Source organism: Manis pentadactyla, chromosome 8 (assembly GCF_030020395.1).
Source record: "Manis pentadactyla isolate mManPen7 chromosome 8, mManPen7.hap1, whole genome shotgun sequence".
Classification (NCBI taxonomy): Eukaryota; Metazoa; Chordata; class Mammalia; order Pholidota; family Manidae; genus Manis; species Manis pentadactyla.
Window position 1 is genome coordinate 21,716,157 of NC_080026.1, and position 18,417 is coordinate 21,734,573.

General features: G+C 42.8%; 1 protein-coding gene across 4 annotated transcripts in view; it reads right to left on the reverse strand.

Annotated features, from left to right (window-relative positions):
* Positions 1-18,417, reverse strand: part of LYPD6B (LY6/PLAUR domain containing 6B) — a 181,705-nt gene that overhangs the window by 41,643 nt on the left and 121,645 nt on the right. For 2 of the 4 annotated variants that reach the window (XM_036928315.2, XM_057505616.1), the window contains exon 2: positions 12,176-12,250. The exons of 1 other annotated variant lie outside the window; for it this stretch is intronic. The gene's annotated coding sequence lies outside the window, so the exon portion shown is untranslated. Of the gene's footprint in view, positions 1-12,175; positions 12,251-13,358; positions 13,516-18,417 lie in introns of all 4 variants that reach the window. One more of the 4 variants, XM_036928316.2, reaches the window with a different exon arrangement.

Genomic DNA, 18,417 nt, shown 5'->3' on the forward strand with positions numbered 1-18,417 from the left:
TACATGGGTAACTCCCGGTACCCACAGTATTACTCCTCCAACCCATTCTCTTCAATACTAACAAACCCCTTCCTTACCTGGCTCTGGCCCATTGCAGGCCCTATAATAATCATTCTCCTCACCTGTCTCTTCTTGCCTTGTAAAGTTTATCAAATCCCAAGTCGGTAAAATCTCTAATCAAACTTTCAACCAGCTTTTACTCAGGAACTACCAGCTTTTAGCCACAGAAGATCCCTCACCCTCACGTAACCTCCTCACCACACGCTGAGATGGACCCCTCTCTCCGCTGGAAACTGTTCCTGGGAACAATGGCCACAGACGCCTGGCTTCTGGCACCCGTATCCTCTTGGCACCATTAGAATCAACAAGTCCTCGACCTATGGTTACAGGGAACCTTCACTGATTTCCAACCTGAAGAAGTCCACATCTACTTGTCCTTACTGTGCGGAGTCCTATCAACCCTTTCCTCCCGGTCCTCAAGCCCTCACTCCCTTCTCCGCCCCCGTTCAGCAGGAAGCAGTCAGAGAGAAAGCAATGCCCACAACCCCATAGAGGAGAAAGGGGGGAAGGAAGGGCCCCCACCCATAAGATGGTGAACTTCCTGCTTCTCTTCCGGGTCCTCGGTTCCCACCGGCGCCACCTGAAGCCCAATCACCCCTCGCCCCCCTAATCCCAGCACCTAGCCAATAGCCACCAGCCCCGCAGAAGTGACACCTCAATCACCCCATGCCCCTTCCTATATAACCCAGCACCTTTCCCTAATAAAGCGGAATTCTCCGGTGAATTGCTGCTGTGTGTCGCTCCTTTCCTTTCAATTAGTAAGGTCCAGGGTGGGCAAACTAAGGAAAAGCACAGAAAGCAAATCTCCCTTCCTTTGTGACATGGTTATCAGGCAATTAAGTCACTGACATTTCATACACAACCTGGATGTTGGCAAGGCAATACATAAAAACTTCTATCCTGGTGGAAACGATGTCAAATGATGAGCTGTCAAATAATGTTTTTTAATAGATGAGCTCAACCCTAAATGTTCTTGTAGTATGCCGCAGAACTCTTTATTTATACTGTTTAACATTTTTATCAATTACTTGAATGAAGATAGGATGATTTCCTATGACACCTACTCAGGGCACAAAGCCAAGAAAGAGAGCTTCTGTGTTTCATAACAGAAATTAAGATCTAAAAAAACACTTGCTAGATTATAGCACCAAGCTGAAACCAACACAAGGCTAAAGTTATACCTTTGGGTTCAAGTGATCAACAGCATAGGCAAAGAATAACCAAGTCCTTGCTAGACAGAAATTAGTTTATATGAATTTTATAGTAATTAAAAACACCATGCCACTCATAAATATATATACAATTTATACAGACATGATATATGACTATCATGTGGCTCATGATTCATACATAAATACACACACACTCTCTATACAGTACTATTGCTTAAAGAAGCTAATACACACTGCACCTCATTTTTTTAAAATTTAAGTATAGTTGATTTGAGCCTCATCTTTAGATTACAACATCTGGATCAAGCCAAATTCCTCTTCACAAGTCTGATCACCTTTGGAATATAACATCCACTTCTAATTAGGAGGCTTACAGAACCAGATATCCAGGAGGGAGAGAGGTCTAAAAACCCTGGTCTCATTATAATATTTGAGAGAGCTACACTTGTTTGCCCAGAGAAATCAAGACTTTGATGGAGGGAGGGGGAAAACGAGAGTTAAACTTCAACTAATAACTTTTCCAATAGCTGGAGAAGAGAAAATTAGTTCAGAAGATGACTTTAGAAAAGCTACAGGGGGACCCATTTGGGGTCACGTTTTGAAATGCCCAACAAGGGACTGGCTGCCTGAAATCCATGAGCATCTGCCAGTGGAATTAACCAAGTAGGGGATGGGTGAGCAACTCCCAGTGGGGATGCTGTCATGAATTTCTGCACTTGGCGATCAGAATCCTTAAAGGAAAGGAACCTGAAGTCCCTTTTAATTCCATGGTCTTCATTAGCACTGACAGTGGAGGGACCTGAGAGGCAGGAGAGAGACAGCTCAAACCACTCAGATGCACCCCTGAACTTGGCGCAGTTGCATGCTGCATCAATGCAGACTTGAAATTGCCCAGCTGAGGAGAGCTGTGTCCTTACAAATCCACACATGTGGTCGAGTAGCTCTTGTGGCTCATGATGAATGATCTCAGTGAGTGTCCTGCTGTTCACACCTTCGTGTAAGGCATTTGGAAAATGAGGCAGAAATGAGCAGAAAGGCAAAGAGGAGGAAAAATGAGCCTGTGAGCTGGAAAGCAGGAAGCTTGGGGTGAAGAGTACAGTTCAGCATGGAACGGGGTGAGCAATGCAGTGGCTTCTTACACAGAACATTGGTTTTTATTGCAGACCCTGGGAAAGAAACCACAGAGCTCATTTCAGTAGTATTTTCTTCTTAATCCAGTGCAACTACTTCTTCACCACCAATGGTTCCAGTGTTCTCATGGCACTAACTAGTGGAGAATAGCATTGAAAAAAACTTTTTCTTATTCAAAAACCTTTCCTGCAATCCATGTGTTACTGCAAACATGTGGCCTGTCTTAGCACCCCTTCCCCCATCTTCCCCCTGCCCCTGCCACATACAACAGAAATAGGAACCGCCCCTACCCCCAAAAAAAATCAGACTGAAAAAAGCCTTCACATAAGGAGGAAAACAGAATTCCTATCCTAGAGTTATAAAAACTGAAAGGTAAGGGGAATTTTATAGACCCAGAAAGTGATGAAATGAAGAGAAAGACATCAAGTCTACCCAAAGGGTGATAAAATATTTTATTTGTTTTTTGGTTGTGAAAAATAAAATAAATCATTAAAATGACTGTCAGAATGCCTCAAGGATAAGGGCATCGAATAGGACTTGGCTATAAATGTTGTAGAAAGTAATAAAAGAGTTGGTTTTGTTTCCTTAGCATTTGTCGGGGCTGAGCCTTCCTATTTCAACACAGGAATCGCGGGCAATGGCAAAGTCAATCCGCCATGGGACATGCATTATTGCCTTTCCATGCGGGCCCTGTCCAAGAATCCCAGAGCAGCCACTCCCCACCTGCGCCCAGGTTTCCATCTACTACTGACCCTCCAGGATACGTTGTCAAGCTGCCGAGGCTGTGGGATCACATTCTGTTTTTATTTTCACAGTTACTAATTATTTCATATATACCTGCTTATAAAATATGGTTTTTCTGTTTGCTTATTCCTTATTTTTCTTAGTCCTAGAAATTCAAGATGCAGGAGACAAGGTTCCTGCCCCAAGCAGCTCAGTCCACGTCTAAAGGACCGTGGATTAATTCTGATGTCGTTTAATGATGTATTTCAAGTACCTGAAGATAGAGAAAGGTGACAGAGTAGCTGCTATAAAAGCAACTGTTGATTTTATTTAAACCCAGGGGGGATTAGTTAAGAATCTGGGAAAGTGGTAGGATTTTCAACAAACCCACAAACTTGTCTCTAGCGTTTGGCCTTGCATATCTTTTGTTTTCTACATGTCAGGCTCTCCCGTGAACATATGATGGCTCAACTAAGTCTTAGAAGACAGCTCCCACTCAAAACTGAGGTTCTCTGGATCTGCAATGAACATAAATATTAACAACTTAGAAACAAGCTCAACTTTGGAATGACCTGCAACACACGTGCCAATTGATCTCTACAATTACCCATGCATCCAAATTTGATCCAGGACAATTCAGTCCCATATTTGTCACCCATATCACACACAAAGTACCCAAGAATAGTACTGAGAACAGTGACATGAGAGGGGACAGGCAGTACTCATAACACAGGACCTCCAGCAGTCTCACGTAGTGCCCGTCTATGATGGCACGTGTCTTCCTAAATGTCATGGGGCTCTCAGCCCATCACAAGGACAGAGCTTCAAGGGGCTTTACTAAGCTCCTCATAGAACACTCAGTGGTCAACCAACAGCACTACTAAGGTACAGAAAAGGTACAGGTGCAGGCCAAGAGCTGCGCCCAAATCACGATTTTCATAGCCACATCTCTGTCCTTTAGATCAATACCAGGCAAGCTAGGGGGTCTGGTCACACAAATAATCATTCTACTTTGATCATGAATATGGTCACTTTTAACCATACTGGACAATACAATTTCTCAAATACACACATGGCTTAAAACCTGGACCTATAAAATATCTTTCCAGAACGAACCATGGCTCCAGGTCCAAGGCACGTTTATATAATTCACATTTCTAAATAAGTACCTTGGCCCCACAGTCCACTGCCTGAAGATTCTCGTTCAGTTGGAACCAATATGAGCCAGCCTGGATGACTCAGGAGGAACGGTAATAATGGGGTGAGTAATCATTCTTTTGGAGTCACTAGTTAGGATAAAAGCAGTGTTCATTACCTGATGGGACAGGTTTCTCGGGCAGGCCAAAAATGGAACAAATAAATCAATGTCACTTTCCTCCCTAACATCATATTTAATGGCCTGCATTTCCGCTCACAATTCAAGGAAAGCTGTCCACAAAATTGTCCATTCAGTCTCTGGTGATAACAAGGATTGAGGAGACAGGGGAGAGATGGCAGGGAGGGCATCTGTTATCCTAAGGTGGGGAGAAAGTCCATGGCACACCATCTGGCTTTCTGTTCTTGGTCACTCAAAATTCTTTATATAAAATTAATATAATGTCTTATTCTAACAGGGCAGACACACAATGCTGACACATGGGTCTCTAACACGGTAGCTCATTTTAAAGACTTAAAATTGAAAGCCTGTCCCTTTCAGAGTTATAAACTATCTCAGCAACAAATCCATGAATGCATCAGGGAGTCTCATTTCATAATTAACCTGAACCTCCCCCACTACTTTCCACATTAACACTCCTCTATCCTTTTGGGGGAGATATGTTAAAACATTTTACTTGCAACTGGTACATTTCTGGAAAGCTAGTGCACAGTATAGTGAAAACAGACAACACCAATGTATTATCATCAAACTTGCTAAGAAACTAGATCTTAATAATTCCAGCCACTAAAAAGAATGATAATTCTGTGACATGGCATATCATAATGGCAATCATATTACCATATGGAAATGTAGCAAATCAGCATGTTGTATACGTTTTATACAATGTTATATGTCAAATACATGCCAAAAATAATTTTACAAATGAAATGCTACTAAAAAAGTTACAGAAAAAAAACTGATTTAACAGATGGCAAATAATCACCTATATTATTGTGTCATGTTAGAGTTCTGCTGGATAATAATGAAATCATGTATGACTGTGTCAACAATCTGATCAAATATATTGCTGAGGCTCCAAAATAAACTTATATAAAAAGGCCTGACCATACACCTGATCAAAGTATACCTCCCTGAAAGGGAAGCACAAAAGAGAAAGAAGGCCCCTGTGATCAGAGCATATGTCCACACACTTACTCATCGTCTGCACTCGGTGGTCAACAAGATCTGCCATTTCCAAGTAACCACCTGAGCCCTTTCTCTTCTCACATGACCGTATATCTGAACAGCGGGGAGACCCGGCTAGTAAGAGCACAGGATTCAGTGGTCACAGATTAAATATGGGAAGTGATCACGGTGAGAACAGGAGAATTGTACATAGGCTTAGCATGTTTATACAGAGGAAGTTTCCATGTCTGTTCTAGGAAGACACTCTGAAGTAGAAATTTCTAGAGCTGCGTAAGATTAAATTTGATAAGTTTGAAATGCTGGGCTTTGGCTAAATTGCTGATAATAACCTTTCAAGAAAGAGCCACTGAGGATTATAAAACAATTGCTGAAGTACCAGTGACTGGGTGAGAAGCTAATGGATGCATATGCAAATGTGTAGATGCGCATTCTAACCACTTAAAATGCCTTCCCTAGCTCAGCCTTCCTTGCCAAGAGCCAGCCTACCCCGAAGTTCTTTTTTTTAAATTAATTCCCTTACTGTGTTTCTGTTAAGCAATCTTCTTCACTGCTAGGAAAGAAGGGAAGGGCTTACACGGACTTTCAGGTATTGTCTTCCTATAACGCTGGTTATAAAACCAATGAAAGAGGGGAACAAGGAAACCCAGCCATCTTAGGCTAAGCTGAAATTGCACTGAATTCAAGGAAACGCCATTTCTGTGATGTCCTCTATGGGGACAAAGTGAGTAAACCTCCCCTTCCGGAGGCCTGAGGACTTGTGTGTACTTGAGGACCCCGTGGCGAACCAGTTTTCCTAAGCACACTAAATCACCCCACTCGCCACTGTCCCAGAAGGGCCAGCAGTCGCTCACCTACCTCCCCCTACCCACGTCCCGCAGATGCGATCCCTGCTCGGCCAGTCCCCTTCAAGGGTAAAGTTCGCCAAAGCCAAGGGCAAATTAGTGCTAATCAACCAAGCCTGAGAAACAGAGGTGTGGGCCTCGGTGGCCCAGGCTGACCAACCAGGAGGGCATTGATGGGATCCAGGTCTGCTGGCCAGATCCACCCCAGGAAGCAATTACATTTATAGCCAGGAAAGAACAGCCGCAAGGCCGGGAAACAAAAGAGGCTTCCGGCTTCTTGTTCTCTTCTCTTCCTCACTCATCAGGAGGGCTGAGCTCTTCAGCTGCAACCGCTGCAGGGAAGCACAGTTTGGAAAATCTCTGCTGTAGAGACCTGCCTGTCAGGTTTGCATTTCTGTGCTAGGGGACGAACTGTCCCAACTGGTTTGAATAAGAAAAAAAGGAAGGAGGCATCCAAAAGGAAAAAGTACTTAAATCAGGACAGGATTATAAATTCTTCAGGATTAGCTGGAGGAAAGATTATAAAGGTAACAATTTCCATTGGTATGGGGAAGCATCCCTAAGATTTCTTGCTTGACAATCAAGAAATCTGGCCTTGAGGGCAGTTCCTGGTGTGGGAAGTTGAGACACAGTGGAAGAGGAGGGACATCAGCACACGGGTCTCCCTTGTCCCTCCTCCACGTTCTGCCCTCTCTGGTGGCACTGTGTATGTCCAGGTTGCCTATCTCCCAGCTCAGAGTCTACCTGGGGGCCGTATTAGAGAAGACATGCAGGTTCTCAGTATGCAGAAATTGTGGCAGACACCTCCCAGCAATGAAAACAGACAGTAGTGCTAACCTGAGTCAACATAGGAAGATGAGGAAGTCAGAAGCAGGTTAGTTGTGAAGTCAAGAGACAACAGGATTGGATAGAGAGAAGGTGCTAGATAGCTAGAATGACCACCACCCTTGAATCTTAGACTCATGGTCCCTCCCCCATTTTAGTGCTAAATGCAAGACCCATTACTAAGATATGGGTGCCATGAGCCACTTCATCTATGGCTGTCAGGGTGACCTTATAAATGTCAGAGAAATTTGTCACTTTCTGTAGATAAACCACCTGGAGATTGGACTAAATTTAGTTCCACTATATAAAAGAGGTTGTGAACCCACCCTTTCTCTGGGATAGTAACCCTTAAAAAGAAAGCTACATACACACAATATTATTTTCTTTGTTGCTGAGACTTTCTGATTACTTGAAGCCCAGAACAAGAGGCTATCTAAAATGCTGAGATAGGCATTATTAAATACGCTCATTCTCCAAATGCTTACTAAGCAAATGAGAGAGTGACACCATGCCATGACCACCACCATCACCTGATGCCCTCACACATACATGCCCAGGAGAATTACTCTCTCTATTCCATGGGGGTCTGAGTGTTTTTATTACCTCCAGTTAGGGTCTACTGTAATGTAACTAGACCCAATTTTGATGACATGGGTATACCCAGAAAGGCTTAGTGTAGCTAATTCTGCCCCTAGAAAAATTCCATTGTCCAAGAGAGACAACTCTGCTGTCAGGAAGATTTAGTTTCATTAACTTGAGAGGCATTTAGGGTTAATGCAGACTCTGGAGCCTGTCTGCCTGGGTGGAACCCCAGTTCCACCACCTAGTATCTTTATGACATTGGGGCAAGTTACTTGTCTTTATCTTAGTTTTCTCACCTACAAACAGGGATAAAAATAGTACGTCCCCTAAGATTTTGCAACAATCAAATGTGTTATGCAAAGGACTTAAAACAGTACTTGGCATATAGTAAGAATAGTATTACATACTGTTATCATTCTACCTTTATTATTAGATTCCTGGGTATGTTGCAGAAGACCTCTCTTTCTAGACTTCTCTCAGATGGCCTGACAACACTATCCCTACTCAAGATGGTTTAAAGGCAAAATAATTTTAAAATAACTTCAGATTGCTTTCATATCAAAGTTAATAGCCTATGATAAATGTTGAATGGCCATGAACTCACTGTAGCTATTCCATTAGGATGAGGGGCCTATTTTCGACCCCCTCTCCTCTGGGTCGGCCCTATAACTTTCTCTGACCAATGAATAGACTGTGCAGCTTCGGCTCTTGCCCTCTTGCTGGACAGCTCTGTCATGTGCAGGATCCTGAACTAGCCAACCGGGGGGTCCGACCACATGACAGAGGTGAGTTATCCCAGCTAGGGTCCCTAGCTCGTCCACCTCCCAGGCACCAGCTGAGTATGATGGCATGAGTGACCCCAGGTGAGACCAGCGAAGCCCAGCCTGAACTGCTGGCCCACAGAGTCATGAGAGTATAAGATGGGTGTTGTTTTAAGCTACTAAATTTGGGGCATTTGTTATTGTGCAGGTGATAACTGATACAGAGCCCTGAACAATGAGGGCTTTATTATCCACAGCATTTCAAACACACACACACATTAAACCAGACCACCTGTCATTTGCCAGCAGGTTTATCAACCACCCTGTGGTGCTCTCAAGCTCTCATACCATCCACCTAGGACCAGTGAGGCCACCACAGCCACCACATAAACTTGGGAAAAGCTAAGACCAATTAGTGATCAAATCCAGGGAGATGAGAGCAAGCTTTCTGTGCAAATGTAGGCACCAAATTAGGTGTCTGCAGAGTTGGGAGGGGAATGCAGGATTTTGTTCCTTTTAGCCTGTGATAGAATATAGGGCCAGAAATGACAAGATTTCACTTCCTTGGAAGTAACTTTATAACCTGGGTGTTGGATATTATAAAAGGGAGATGCCTTCAAGGCATGACCGAACCAATTCAAGGTCAGTAGTACCAGGTGAGAATCAGGGCGGGCCAATTAGACCCAACAATGTAACCCCCACAGATATGTGGCTCCAAGAACGCAGGAAGCCCTGAATGCCTTTTTTCTGCTGGTCACAGCAAGAGAATGATTATACTCTAAGCTTTGATTCTGCTATGGCCGAAGCAGAATCCTATCTCATCAACAATACAGGGAAAAAAAATACAAAGTTCCACAGATGAATGCTCTTTCATCTGTAACATGGGGGAAAATTCATAATCAACTCTGTAGGAAAATCACTCTGAAACGTAATGAGAGACTTTGGAAGCTTAAGCCCCTATTATAACAAAAGCCACCACATCCAAATGAAGCAATCTTACTCATTACTGATAAGTGGGGTCAGTTGTAATGTTAAAGTTCTTAGATGAAGACCCACAGCATTTGTTTGTGCATGTATCTGTTTGTTCACCTCGTATTTGTTGAGCACCTGTTTTGTACTATCTCTTTCTGTGGGTGTGCAGGCTTGGGGAGAAAGTTGGAGGGGCACAGAAGTGGAGATGGCAAAAGCTATGTCAAAGTAGCTGAGATACTTCACCTTCCAAGGGCTCACAGGTCTGGTCATCTTGAAAAACAAAATTTCCTGCTTAAAGCAACCCAGAGTAACCCAGCTGAGCCCTACCAAAACGGCTACATCAACTGGCTATATTCAGGTTATAAAGCACGAGGGTTCAGAAAACTTGTGACTTCCTGGAATTACAGAGCTAACTAGGTGTACGTAGCACATAGATGAAGATGCAAAAATGAAACCGCCCACACACCACTAGATTCAATGCCAAGCAAATGCCAGCTACTTCAATGCCCGCAGGAGCCCTGCAGAACCCCCTAGTTGTTTATTCCAGGTGTTTACCATGTGGGGGCATACACCCCCACAATTCCAACCCAGTTGTCAGCACTCAGAAATTGCCTATCCACTATGGCGAGAAGCTCTGTGCTTGCCACATGAGAGCAACTCAAGGATACAGTCTTGCAGAACAGAGGGTCCTCTAACCATGTCCGCTTAACAGAGCGCCCAGCAGCCATTAAAACTGGCTTATGAGAGCAAAGGCGCAGGAAAATACTCACATTAAATATAAACTCAAAACTTATGTAGCAACTATGTGAACAAACTGCACACAAGTGGAAAAATAAGAGCAAAACACCCTAACATGTTCGTGATTATAGAGCTGGCATCTTTAAAAACTGGGTGGTTTTTATTCTTCATTCTTTCTGCTGTTCTCTATAGGCCAAATATTCTTAAACAATCTTGTACTACTTATATATGTTTGGATGTTTTGACCACCTCAATGGAGAAGAGACAAATGTCAGCGGTAGGAGGTGAAGATGGCAAAGGGCATGTGAGCATGCGAGGGTGGGTGGAGGCTGAGTGGAGCTCTGCTCTGAATACGTGCATGTGGGTGGGAACCGCAGCTCGGTCAGGCCCTGTTCCGTGCTGTTCGGTCACATCCCCCGTCTGCCACTTTTTGGCTTGGCTGGCTAGCACTGAGCAACTTACCCAACTTGCTTCAACCTCAGTTTCCACAACTGTACAAGGTGGATATTAACAGGACTTTCCTCATAGGAAGGCTATGCAGATTAAGAGAAAATAATGCAAATAAAATGCTTAGTCTAGTGCTTGGTAGAAAGTGGGAGTCAATAAATGTTACCTATCATGATGCTGGTGATAGAGGTGGTTAATATTAGGGGTATTATTTTTTACTGCCATTGTTATTTTATTATATCATGATTATCATGATTATGATGTTCCTAACACTGTGTTTAACACTGTTAACTACGAAGGCATTAGATCTCCTTGTTTTGGAAGATGACCCAATGTTCTCCATACATCTCACTGCTGGACCATCACTTCTCTGATCTCTGTAGCTTTGGGGCTTATTAATAGCAAACTCAAATTGAAGTAACAGCCCACACACCACCCAATATGCCCCAGGGAAAACAGTGGTAACAAGCAGATTCCTACCTGTTTTCTGGGGCCTTTTAGGGTAGTACAATGTTCACTCTTTAAAAAAGGCAAGGAGTAAAGTATCTTAGTAGATATTCCACAGAATTTTGCTTTGTACTTGAAACATATAATTATCATTACCAAGCACAGGAGTTAATAATTCAAGCTGCTCTTTAGACAGGAAACAGGAGGTAGCATGGCCCTGGCCCCATCAGCTCACAATCTCAGGCGGCCTCCTTTGGATCTGCCTCCCTCACCCAGCAGGTGCAAGGTGGGAGGTCTGCTTGCAAGGCACGGGGCCTCTGGGGCTGGGAGCTGACAGCCCAGCCAGGAAGAGATTGCTCAGCAGGCCAGGCTCAGGTCCCTGAAGTCTCAACAAGACATTCTTGGCCTGGCAGCCTGACCTCAGAAAACCAGACCCCAGATTCAGTTTTTTCACTGGGAAAATGGAGATGAGGCCTAACAATTGAAACTGGTCAGCCTGTGTATTAAGCACCATACCTAAAAACAAAAGGACCAAATGAATAAGTAAAAAGCAGTCTCAGTAAAACAACTTTAGACACTCCCGCATTAATGCTGTCACCTCTTCTCTGTTGGGTAACACTCTCGTACTATTGTGGATCTGGAAATATTTTCTAATCTCTAACATTTAAATGTCCTGTAATCACAAATGCTTAAACAAGTGCATACACTTACTAAGTAGAGTCACAATACATTTCACTTGATCCAGACACTTTAGAGCATCACTCCCCACCCCCCACATATTCCAACCCCCATCACTGGGATGACTACCCTGGAAGGTTCTCTTTTAATTGACCAAACTAGTGCACTATGTGGGAAGCAGAGAAGGCTTTGATCCCCTAGCCACTCCCTGGGCATGGTGACTCCCTCCTTAGGTTCACCAGAAATGTCATTTTAGCCAAAACTAGGTTTTCAAGTTCCAGGACTGCAGTGGGCTGTGAAGGGCTAGGATGGGTTGGAAACCTGGCAAAATGCCCAAGAGATGGGCAAAGAAAGAGTCCCAAGATATTCAGAAGCCCATGTGGATCCCTGATTACCCAACCCAGGAGTCCCAGTGAAATGCAGAGGGTGGTCTGCAATCGCTTCATTTCTTACCTTAAGAGGGAGAGCAAGGCTGTCAGGTTCCCCTCTCAGTGGTGAGGAGGTCTGCACCCAGACAAAGTAACCAGCCTACCAAACATAAAAAGATGATGTAAGAGCTCCTGCTGCCGATGACTTACATTCCTCAACAACTGGAATGTTTCCTAACAAAAAGGGATGTTTGCAGACCTTCCAGACTAGAACAGCAGCAATATAATCAATTGAACAATATCCAGTGCATGTAATCAAGTCAGGTGGGGCGGTTAGGGTTACAGAGAGAGTGAGCAAACATTTTATTAACACATACCTGGGCCCCTTCTAATTGGGAATGTTAATAATTGGTGGAATCATATACCTCATCAACACCTCTCCACAAAAATGGCTGTTTACCAACGAGTTGGCAGAACTCTGCATAATACTGACATACATCAGGGTATGTTGGCAGGTCAGAGCATTCACACATTGAACACATCCTCACACAATGAAGACTCTATGCCATTTAACTAACCCTGCTTTGGAAGACAGCTCTACTAGCTGATGAAATAATGACAACATGAGACCAGAACCTAGATGAGGAGGTGGGAGGGAATTGGAATCTTTTTCTACATGCACTCAAAGAAGCAAATGTAAAAGACAGCAATTATGCCCAGTTTTAAGGAAATTGTAGTACACAGTTGACCCTTCAACAACACAGGTTTGAACTGCACAGGTCCACTCTTAGATGTTTTTTTTTTCTTCAACAAATATATTGGAAAAATTTTTGGAAATTCATGAAAAATTGAAAAAACATTTTCTTTTCTCTAATTTACTGTAAGAATGTAGCATACAAGTATATATATATATATATATATATATATATATACACACACACAAAATACATGTTAATCAAATGTTTATGCTATTGGTAAGGCTTCTGGTCAACAGTAGGTTATTAGAAGCTAAGTTCTCTGGAAGCCAAAAGTTATATGCAGAGTCTCAGCTGTTTAGGGGATGGTGGTGCCCCTAACCCCCTAAATTGTTCAAGGGCCACTGTCTTTGATGGTTGATCTTACATGTTTAATCAACTTGGCAGGGCTATGGTGCCCAATTGTTTGGTCAAACACCAGACTAGATATTGCTGTAGAAGTGTTTTATTTTTTAATTTTGTTTTAGATGTGTTTAACATTTAAATTAGCAGACTTTTAGAAAAACAAATTACCCTTCATAATATGGATGGGCTTCATCCAATCAGTTGATGACTTTAAACAGCCTCTGGACTCAAGACTGTGACATCAACTCTTCCCTGGATTTCCAGCCTGCTGGCCTACCCTGAAGATTTTGGACTTCTCAGCCTCCATAATGATGTGAGTCAACTCCTTAAAAGAAATATATATATATATAAAACACACACACATACATACACATACACACAGTTGACCCTTCAACAATATGGGAGTTAAGAGCACCAACACTGTTATAGCTGAAAATTTGTATATAGATTTTGACTTCCCCAAAACCTTTACTAATAGCCTATTATTAACCAGAGGCCTTACTGATAGTATAAACAGTTAACACATATTTTGTATATGACAGGTATAGGTACTGTATTCTTACAATAAAACTAGAAAAAAAATTTTTTTAATTGTTGCAAATCTCAAATTTTCTAACACATTATTGAAAACAATCTGTGGATTAAATAAAAGTGAACCTCTGCAGTTCAAATTCATGTTGGTCAAGGGTCAACTATAGACAGAGATAAGTGGAATATACATAAGCAAAATCATATAGTACATATATATACACATACATCCTATTAGTCATGGTTCTCTGGAGAACCCTAACACACCATCTAATGTCAAAAAAGGATGAGTTAACTTATAAAATATGTATACTATTGTGAGTAAAATTGCAGTTTTTCCAGAATCTTTTGCCTAGCCTTAGTACATCTCTTTATCAATAGGTGTTTCCAAGGGGTGGAGAGAGTAGTCTATCTCCATATCAGCAAGTAATTACAAGGAGAGCAAGGGCATATCCAGACTGGAGAGGTTGGGTGGGGTTCCTTTCTGAAGTCGGGTAGTGAAAGACACATGGGCAAGCAGAAGTGGATGACTGCTTGTAAGCAATAAACATATTTTTCTCACTTAATTTCTCCCTTTGACTAATTTTGGCTTCAAAGGTATTTTGCCCCGGGCTGGGAAAATATTTTCCCCCCAGAGTTAAAACTATGTAAAGACGAGGTGAGATGAGCATGAAGAATTAGTCCACAGAAATGTATGTTGCAAAGTACTGAACTATTATTTAATGTGGTTCATAAATCGGGTTCTGAGCACCCTACTAGCAGCCAGCAAAGAAAACAGCACAAGATAATCACATTGACTGTAAGATAAAATGCAATGTACATACTCCTCAATAGGTAAGAAATGTTTCCCAAGCTGTTAACCTTCCCTTCCCTGTGTAAATTCTTAAAGTGTCCTTTATCATTCACACCAAGGGGTTGGGAGGCAAAGTAAATTTACTGAAGGAGCCCAAGCACACAGCAATCTGATCATCTGCCATGATCCAGGGATTAAAATGAGAATTTCTGAAAGAATGAACGGACTCCATATCCTTTAAAATATTTCCCAGAAGTACTATTATTTTTCCCAACAAAAAGCTGGATGGGAATTGGGTTACAACTGTCTCAGGCTGTGGTCTCCGGCAGCAGTCTGGAGTAAAGGCTTTCTTGATTGCTGATTAAAGGCTGACCCATAGAAAAACTGCCCTCAGAGGTTTATAAGCTCAGGTAATAAATGTCTAAAAAAACATAGGTTTAATTTTTAAGTTTTTGCATTTGTAGAAGTCTTGTATAACCTTTCTGCATTGGAATCAATTCTTGAAAACATCTTATATCATGGTAAAATATACATAATACAAAAATTTACCATTTTAACCACTTTTAAGTGTACAAATCAGTGGCATTACTTACATTCACAATGTTATGCAACCATTACCACTATCCATTTCCAGAATTTTTTCATCATCCCAGACTCCCTGTACCCATTAAACAGCAGGTCCCACTGCCCAATTTTTTTAGCTCCTGGTAACCATTATTTTACTTTCTGTCCCTCTGAGTTTGCCTATTCAAGGCACTTCATATTAAGTGGAATAATATAACATTTGTCCTTTGGTGTCTCTATTTTACTTAGCTGAGTATTTTCAAAGCTCATCCATGTGGTACCATGTATCAGAATTACATTCCTTTTTATAGCTGGATAATATTCCATTACAAGTCTATACCATGTTTTGTCCATCATGGAATCAATTTTTTACATAACTCATTCAATCATTGAATACAATGTAAAAAGCTTGATTTTTTAAATTATTAACTGTATTCTAAGAACAGTATATACAAGGCAGAAGAGCTACCCCACATGGAACCAATTAATGGTATAAATTCTAGTTTTGGAATCAATAGCAGCAGTAAGAAAACAAAAGTCCTTTAGTTTTCTTCCCTAAGGGTTAGGTAACGTTCTCCACCAATCTTAGTTAATATTCTTCATGTTTAAAGGTGAAGTGAGATCGGAATATCCCCACTATGTGGCCACTGTACACTGTAACTTGTAACTTTTCCTATCATTGCCTCCTAAAGCTTATATAACGTGTCATTCTGGACCCCCCACCCAGTGATAATGAGCTTGTCTCAAAAGAGCTGATGTCAAGAAGTCAGAGAAACTGCAGGACTAAAAGCCCCACTCTCAGTACCTGTTAACAAAATACCCTGACAAAAATAATGGGAAAAGCACATGTTCCCCTAACCTGCCTGCCATCTATAAGTTCTTCATTTCTAGGGCACATAAATAAGGTATCCAGTCTTCTGTGGGGGAACACGGGCCCTAAGAAGAACACAGCTCCTTCTGAGCAAGATGATGAAACAGTTGAAAGAGAAAGTGAGAAGCTGCATTCCACTCCAGGGCTCATTTACTGGATATATAAAAGAGCAAACGGCACATGAAGTGGGGGATGCCACCACACACCTGAATTCACAAAAGCGGCCCAGAGTGAATCATCAGAAGATGTCCGCAGGAAGCTGATGAAAAACACCCACTTTTGCACACAGGCAAGGCAACTGGTAGCAAAATGGAGAGCCACAGACCATTCAGGCCACTTTGTTCAGCGTAAACTTCCCAGCTGGGAGGATTTGCAGTCATTCTGGATGGTTAGTGATTGGCTGCACTAAAGTTCATCCACTGCTTTTAAGTTCAGTTAGCTGGGAACATGTCATTCAAACCAGAAAAGCTGTTTTAGAAAATTATAGAGAATTTACCATCAACAAGGCCTTCCTGTATATTTTTTAAGACTGACTTTGAGAGTGAGAACTTTTTTTAGAAAATAAAATGAACACTGTTAAGATTGTTCTTTTAGTGTGTAAGTAAAGAATCCACTGCTTCTGAAACAGGAGACATTGACACAGGTTGTAGGAGCCAGGCCCCAACAGGCTGAGGCTCAGGTACTCATGCAAAGGATCAGGAAACCCCAGAATAAGAAGGCACTCGGTTCTCTTCTCAAGTGATTATCTAACCCCTCTTTCTCAAGACATCAGTAATAAACATGCTGGAAGTGAATGAGGAGCTCAACTTGCATTCTAAAATTTTATCTGTGACAATCATTCCAAATTTGCAAACTGTGTTAAGTTCATTCAAGCCCTCCTAAGGCGCACACACTGCCTGCCTCAAAAACAATTCCAAGCGCCTGGATCCATTCTCAGAGAACTCCAATGAGGAAGTCAGGGTCTGTCAGTAGCTGTAACAGTCAACTTGAATTTGGTAGAGTGCCAATTTCCTTCTGTTATGAGCTGAATTGTGTTGGCCTCTTCCCAAAATTCCTATGTTGAAGTCCTAACCTCCAGTATCTCAGAATGCAAGGGTATTGAGAGAAAGGGTCTTTAAAGAAGTGACCAAATTAAAATGAGGTCCTTAGGGTGGACCCTCATCCAGTACGGCTGCTGCCCTTACAAGAGGGAACTGACACACAGACATGTACACAAGGAGGACTATGTGCAGCCACGGAGAAGACAGCCAGCGGCAAGCCACAGGAGGCCTCAGAACAAACTAACCCTGCCCACACCTTGAGCTCACACTTCCAGCCTCCCAAACTGTGAGAAAATAAATTTCTCTTGTCTGAACTACCTAGTCTGTGGTATTTGTTAGATCAGCCCTAGCTAATGAATGCCCCTTCCCTTTTACTTTCTCCTCTGAATGCCGGGATTCCTGGGGAGGAGTCTGTAAAGGCCGCGGGGACACCGTTTCCTATCCCTCTCAAGGGCCTCGCTGCTCCTCATTATCCCCAACCAGGGGAATTCAAATCCAAAGAAAGGGACAAGGAACACCTCACCAACACCATGGAGACCCCTGCTTCAAAACAGCGGACCCCTGCCTGTCCAACCCCTGACCTCTACATTAATAGGAACTTTCGCTGCCTTCCCCAAACGCTCTCTGCTAACTAGAAGTTGCCCTGCAAACAGCACCTTTGGGATTCTGTTCCCAGAAATTGTGTCCTTATTTCTCTTCCCTCTCTTCCAAAAAAGAAAAGGAAGAATTGGGGGCCCAAGCGCTCAGCACTTTACAGAAACAGTACAGAGCAAGAGGACTTCCTGTTGCCTCAAGGCCTGATTCTCCAGTAAGTGGAGTTTGTGGACAGGAGCAGATGGACGTCCTTCGTCAGTGCTGGGAGCCACCAGCACCGAGACTTGATTTCCACATTCTCCATAGACAATGTTTGGCCTAGGGCGTAGGTGGTCACTGGTCTGGCTCTGGATGCTATGGCCTAAAGGAGACTGTGCTGGATTCAGAGGGGGACCAAAAGAAGATGTGCCCTTGGAGGCAAGTCATAAGTGACAATAGAAACACAAGTGACCACCTGGCCTGTCCGAGTGTCCCAGCTCTGTCATCTCCTCAAGCTCTTCAGTCTTGCTCAGTGCCCCCACCAAAGCCAACACCAGCTCAGTACAGCTTTTCCTAGAAGTATTGAGAAACAAACGTGAAACCTCCTATTATTAGAAGTACGCCCTCAAGCACCCCTGGGGTCAGGAAACAAGACCCCCACCCTGGGTCCTTCCTAGGCAGCAGGGATGCACTGGGGTTCCCGTCCAGGGCACATCCCAGCGGCAGGGGTCCCTGACTCTCAAGCTAACACTCATGCCTGCCAGGTCCCAGCCTGTGGAAGAAAAAGGAGAAGAGACTGATGCAATTAGCCAGGCGAACAGGAACTTGTCAAACCATTTAGATAAGACAGCACTTGAA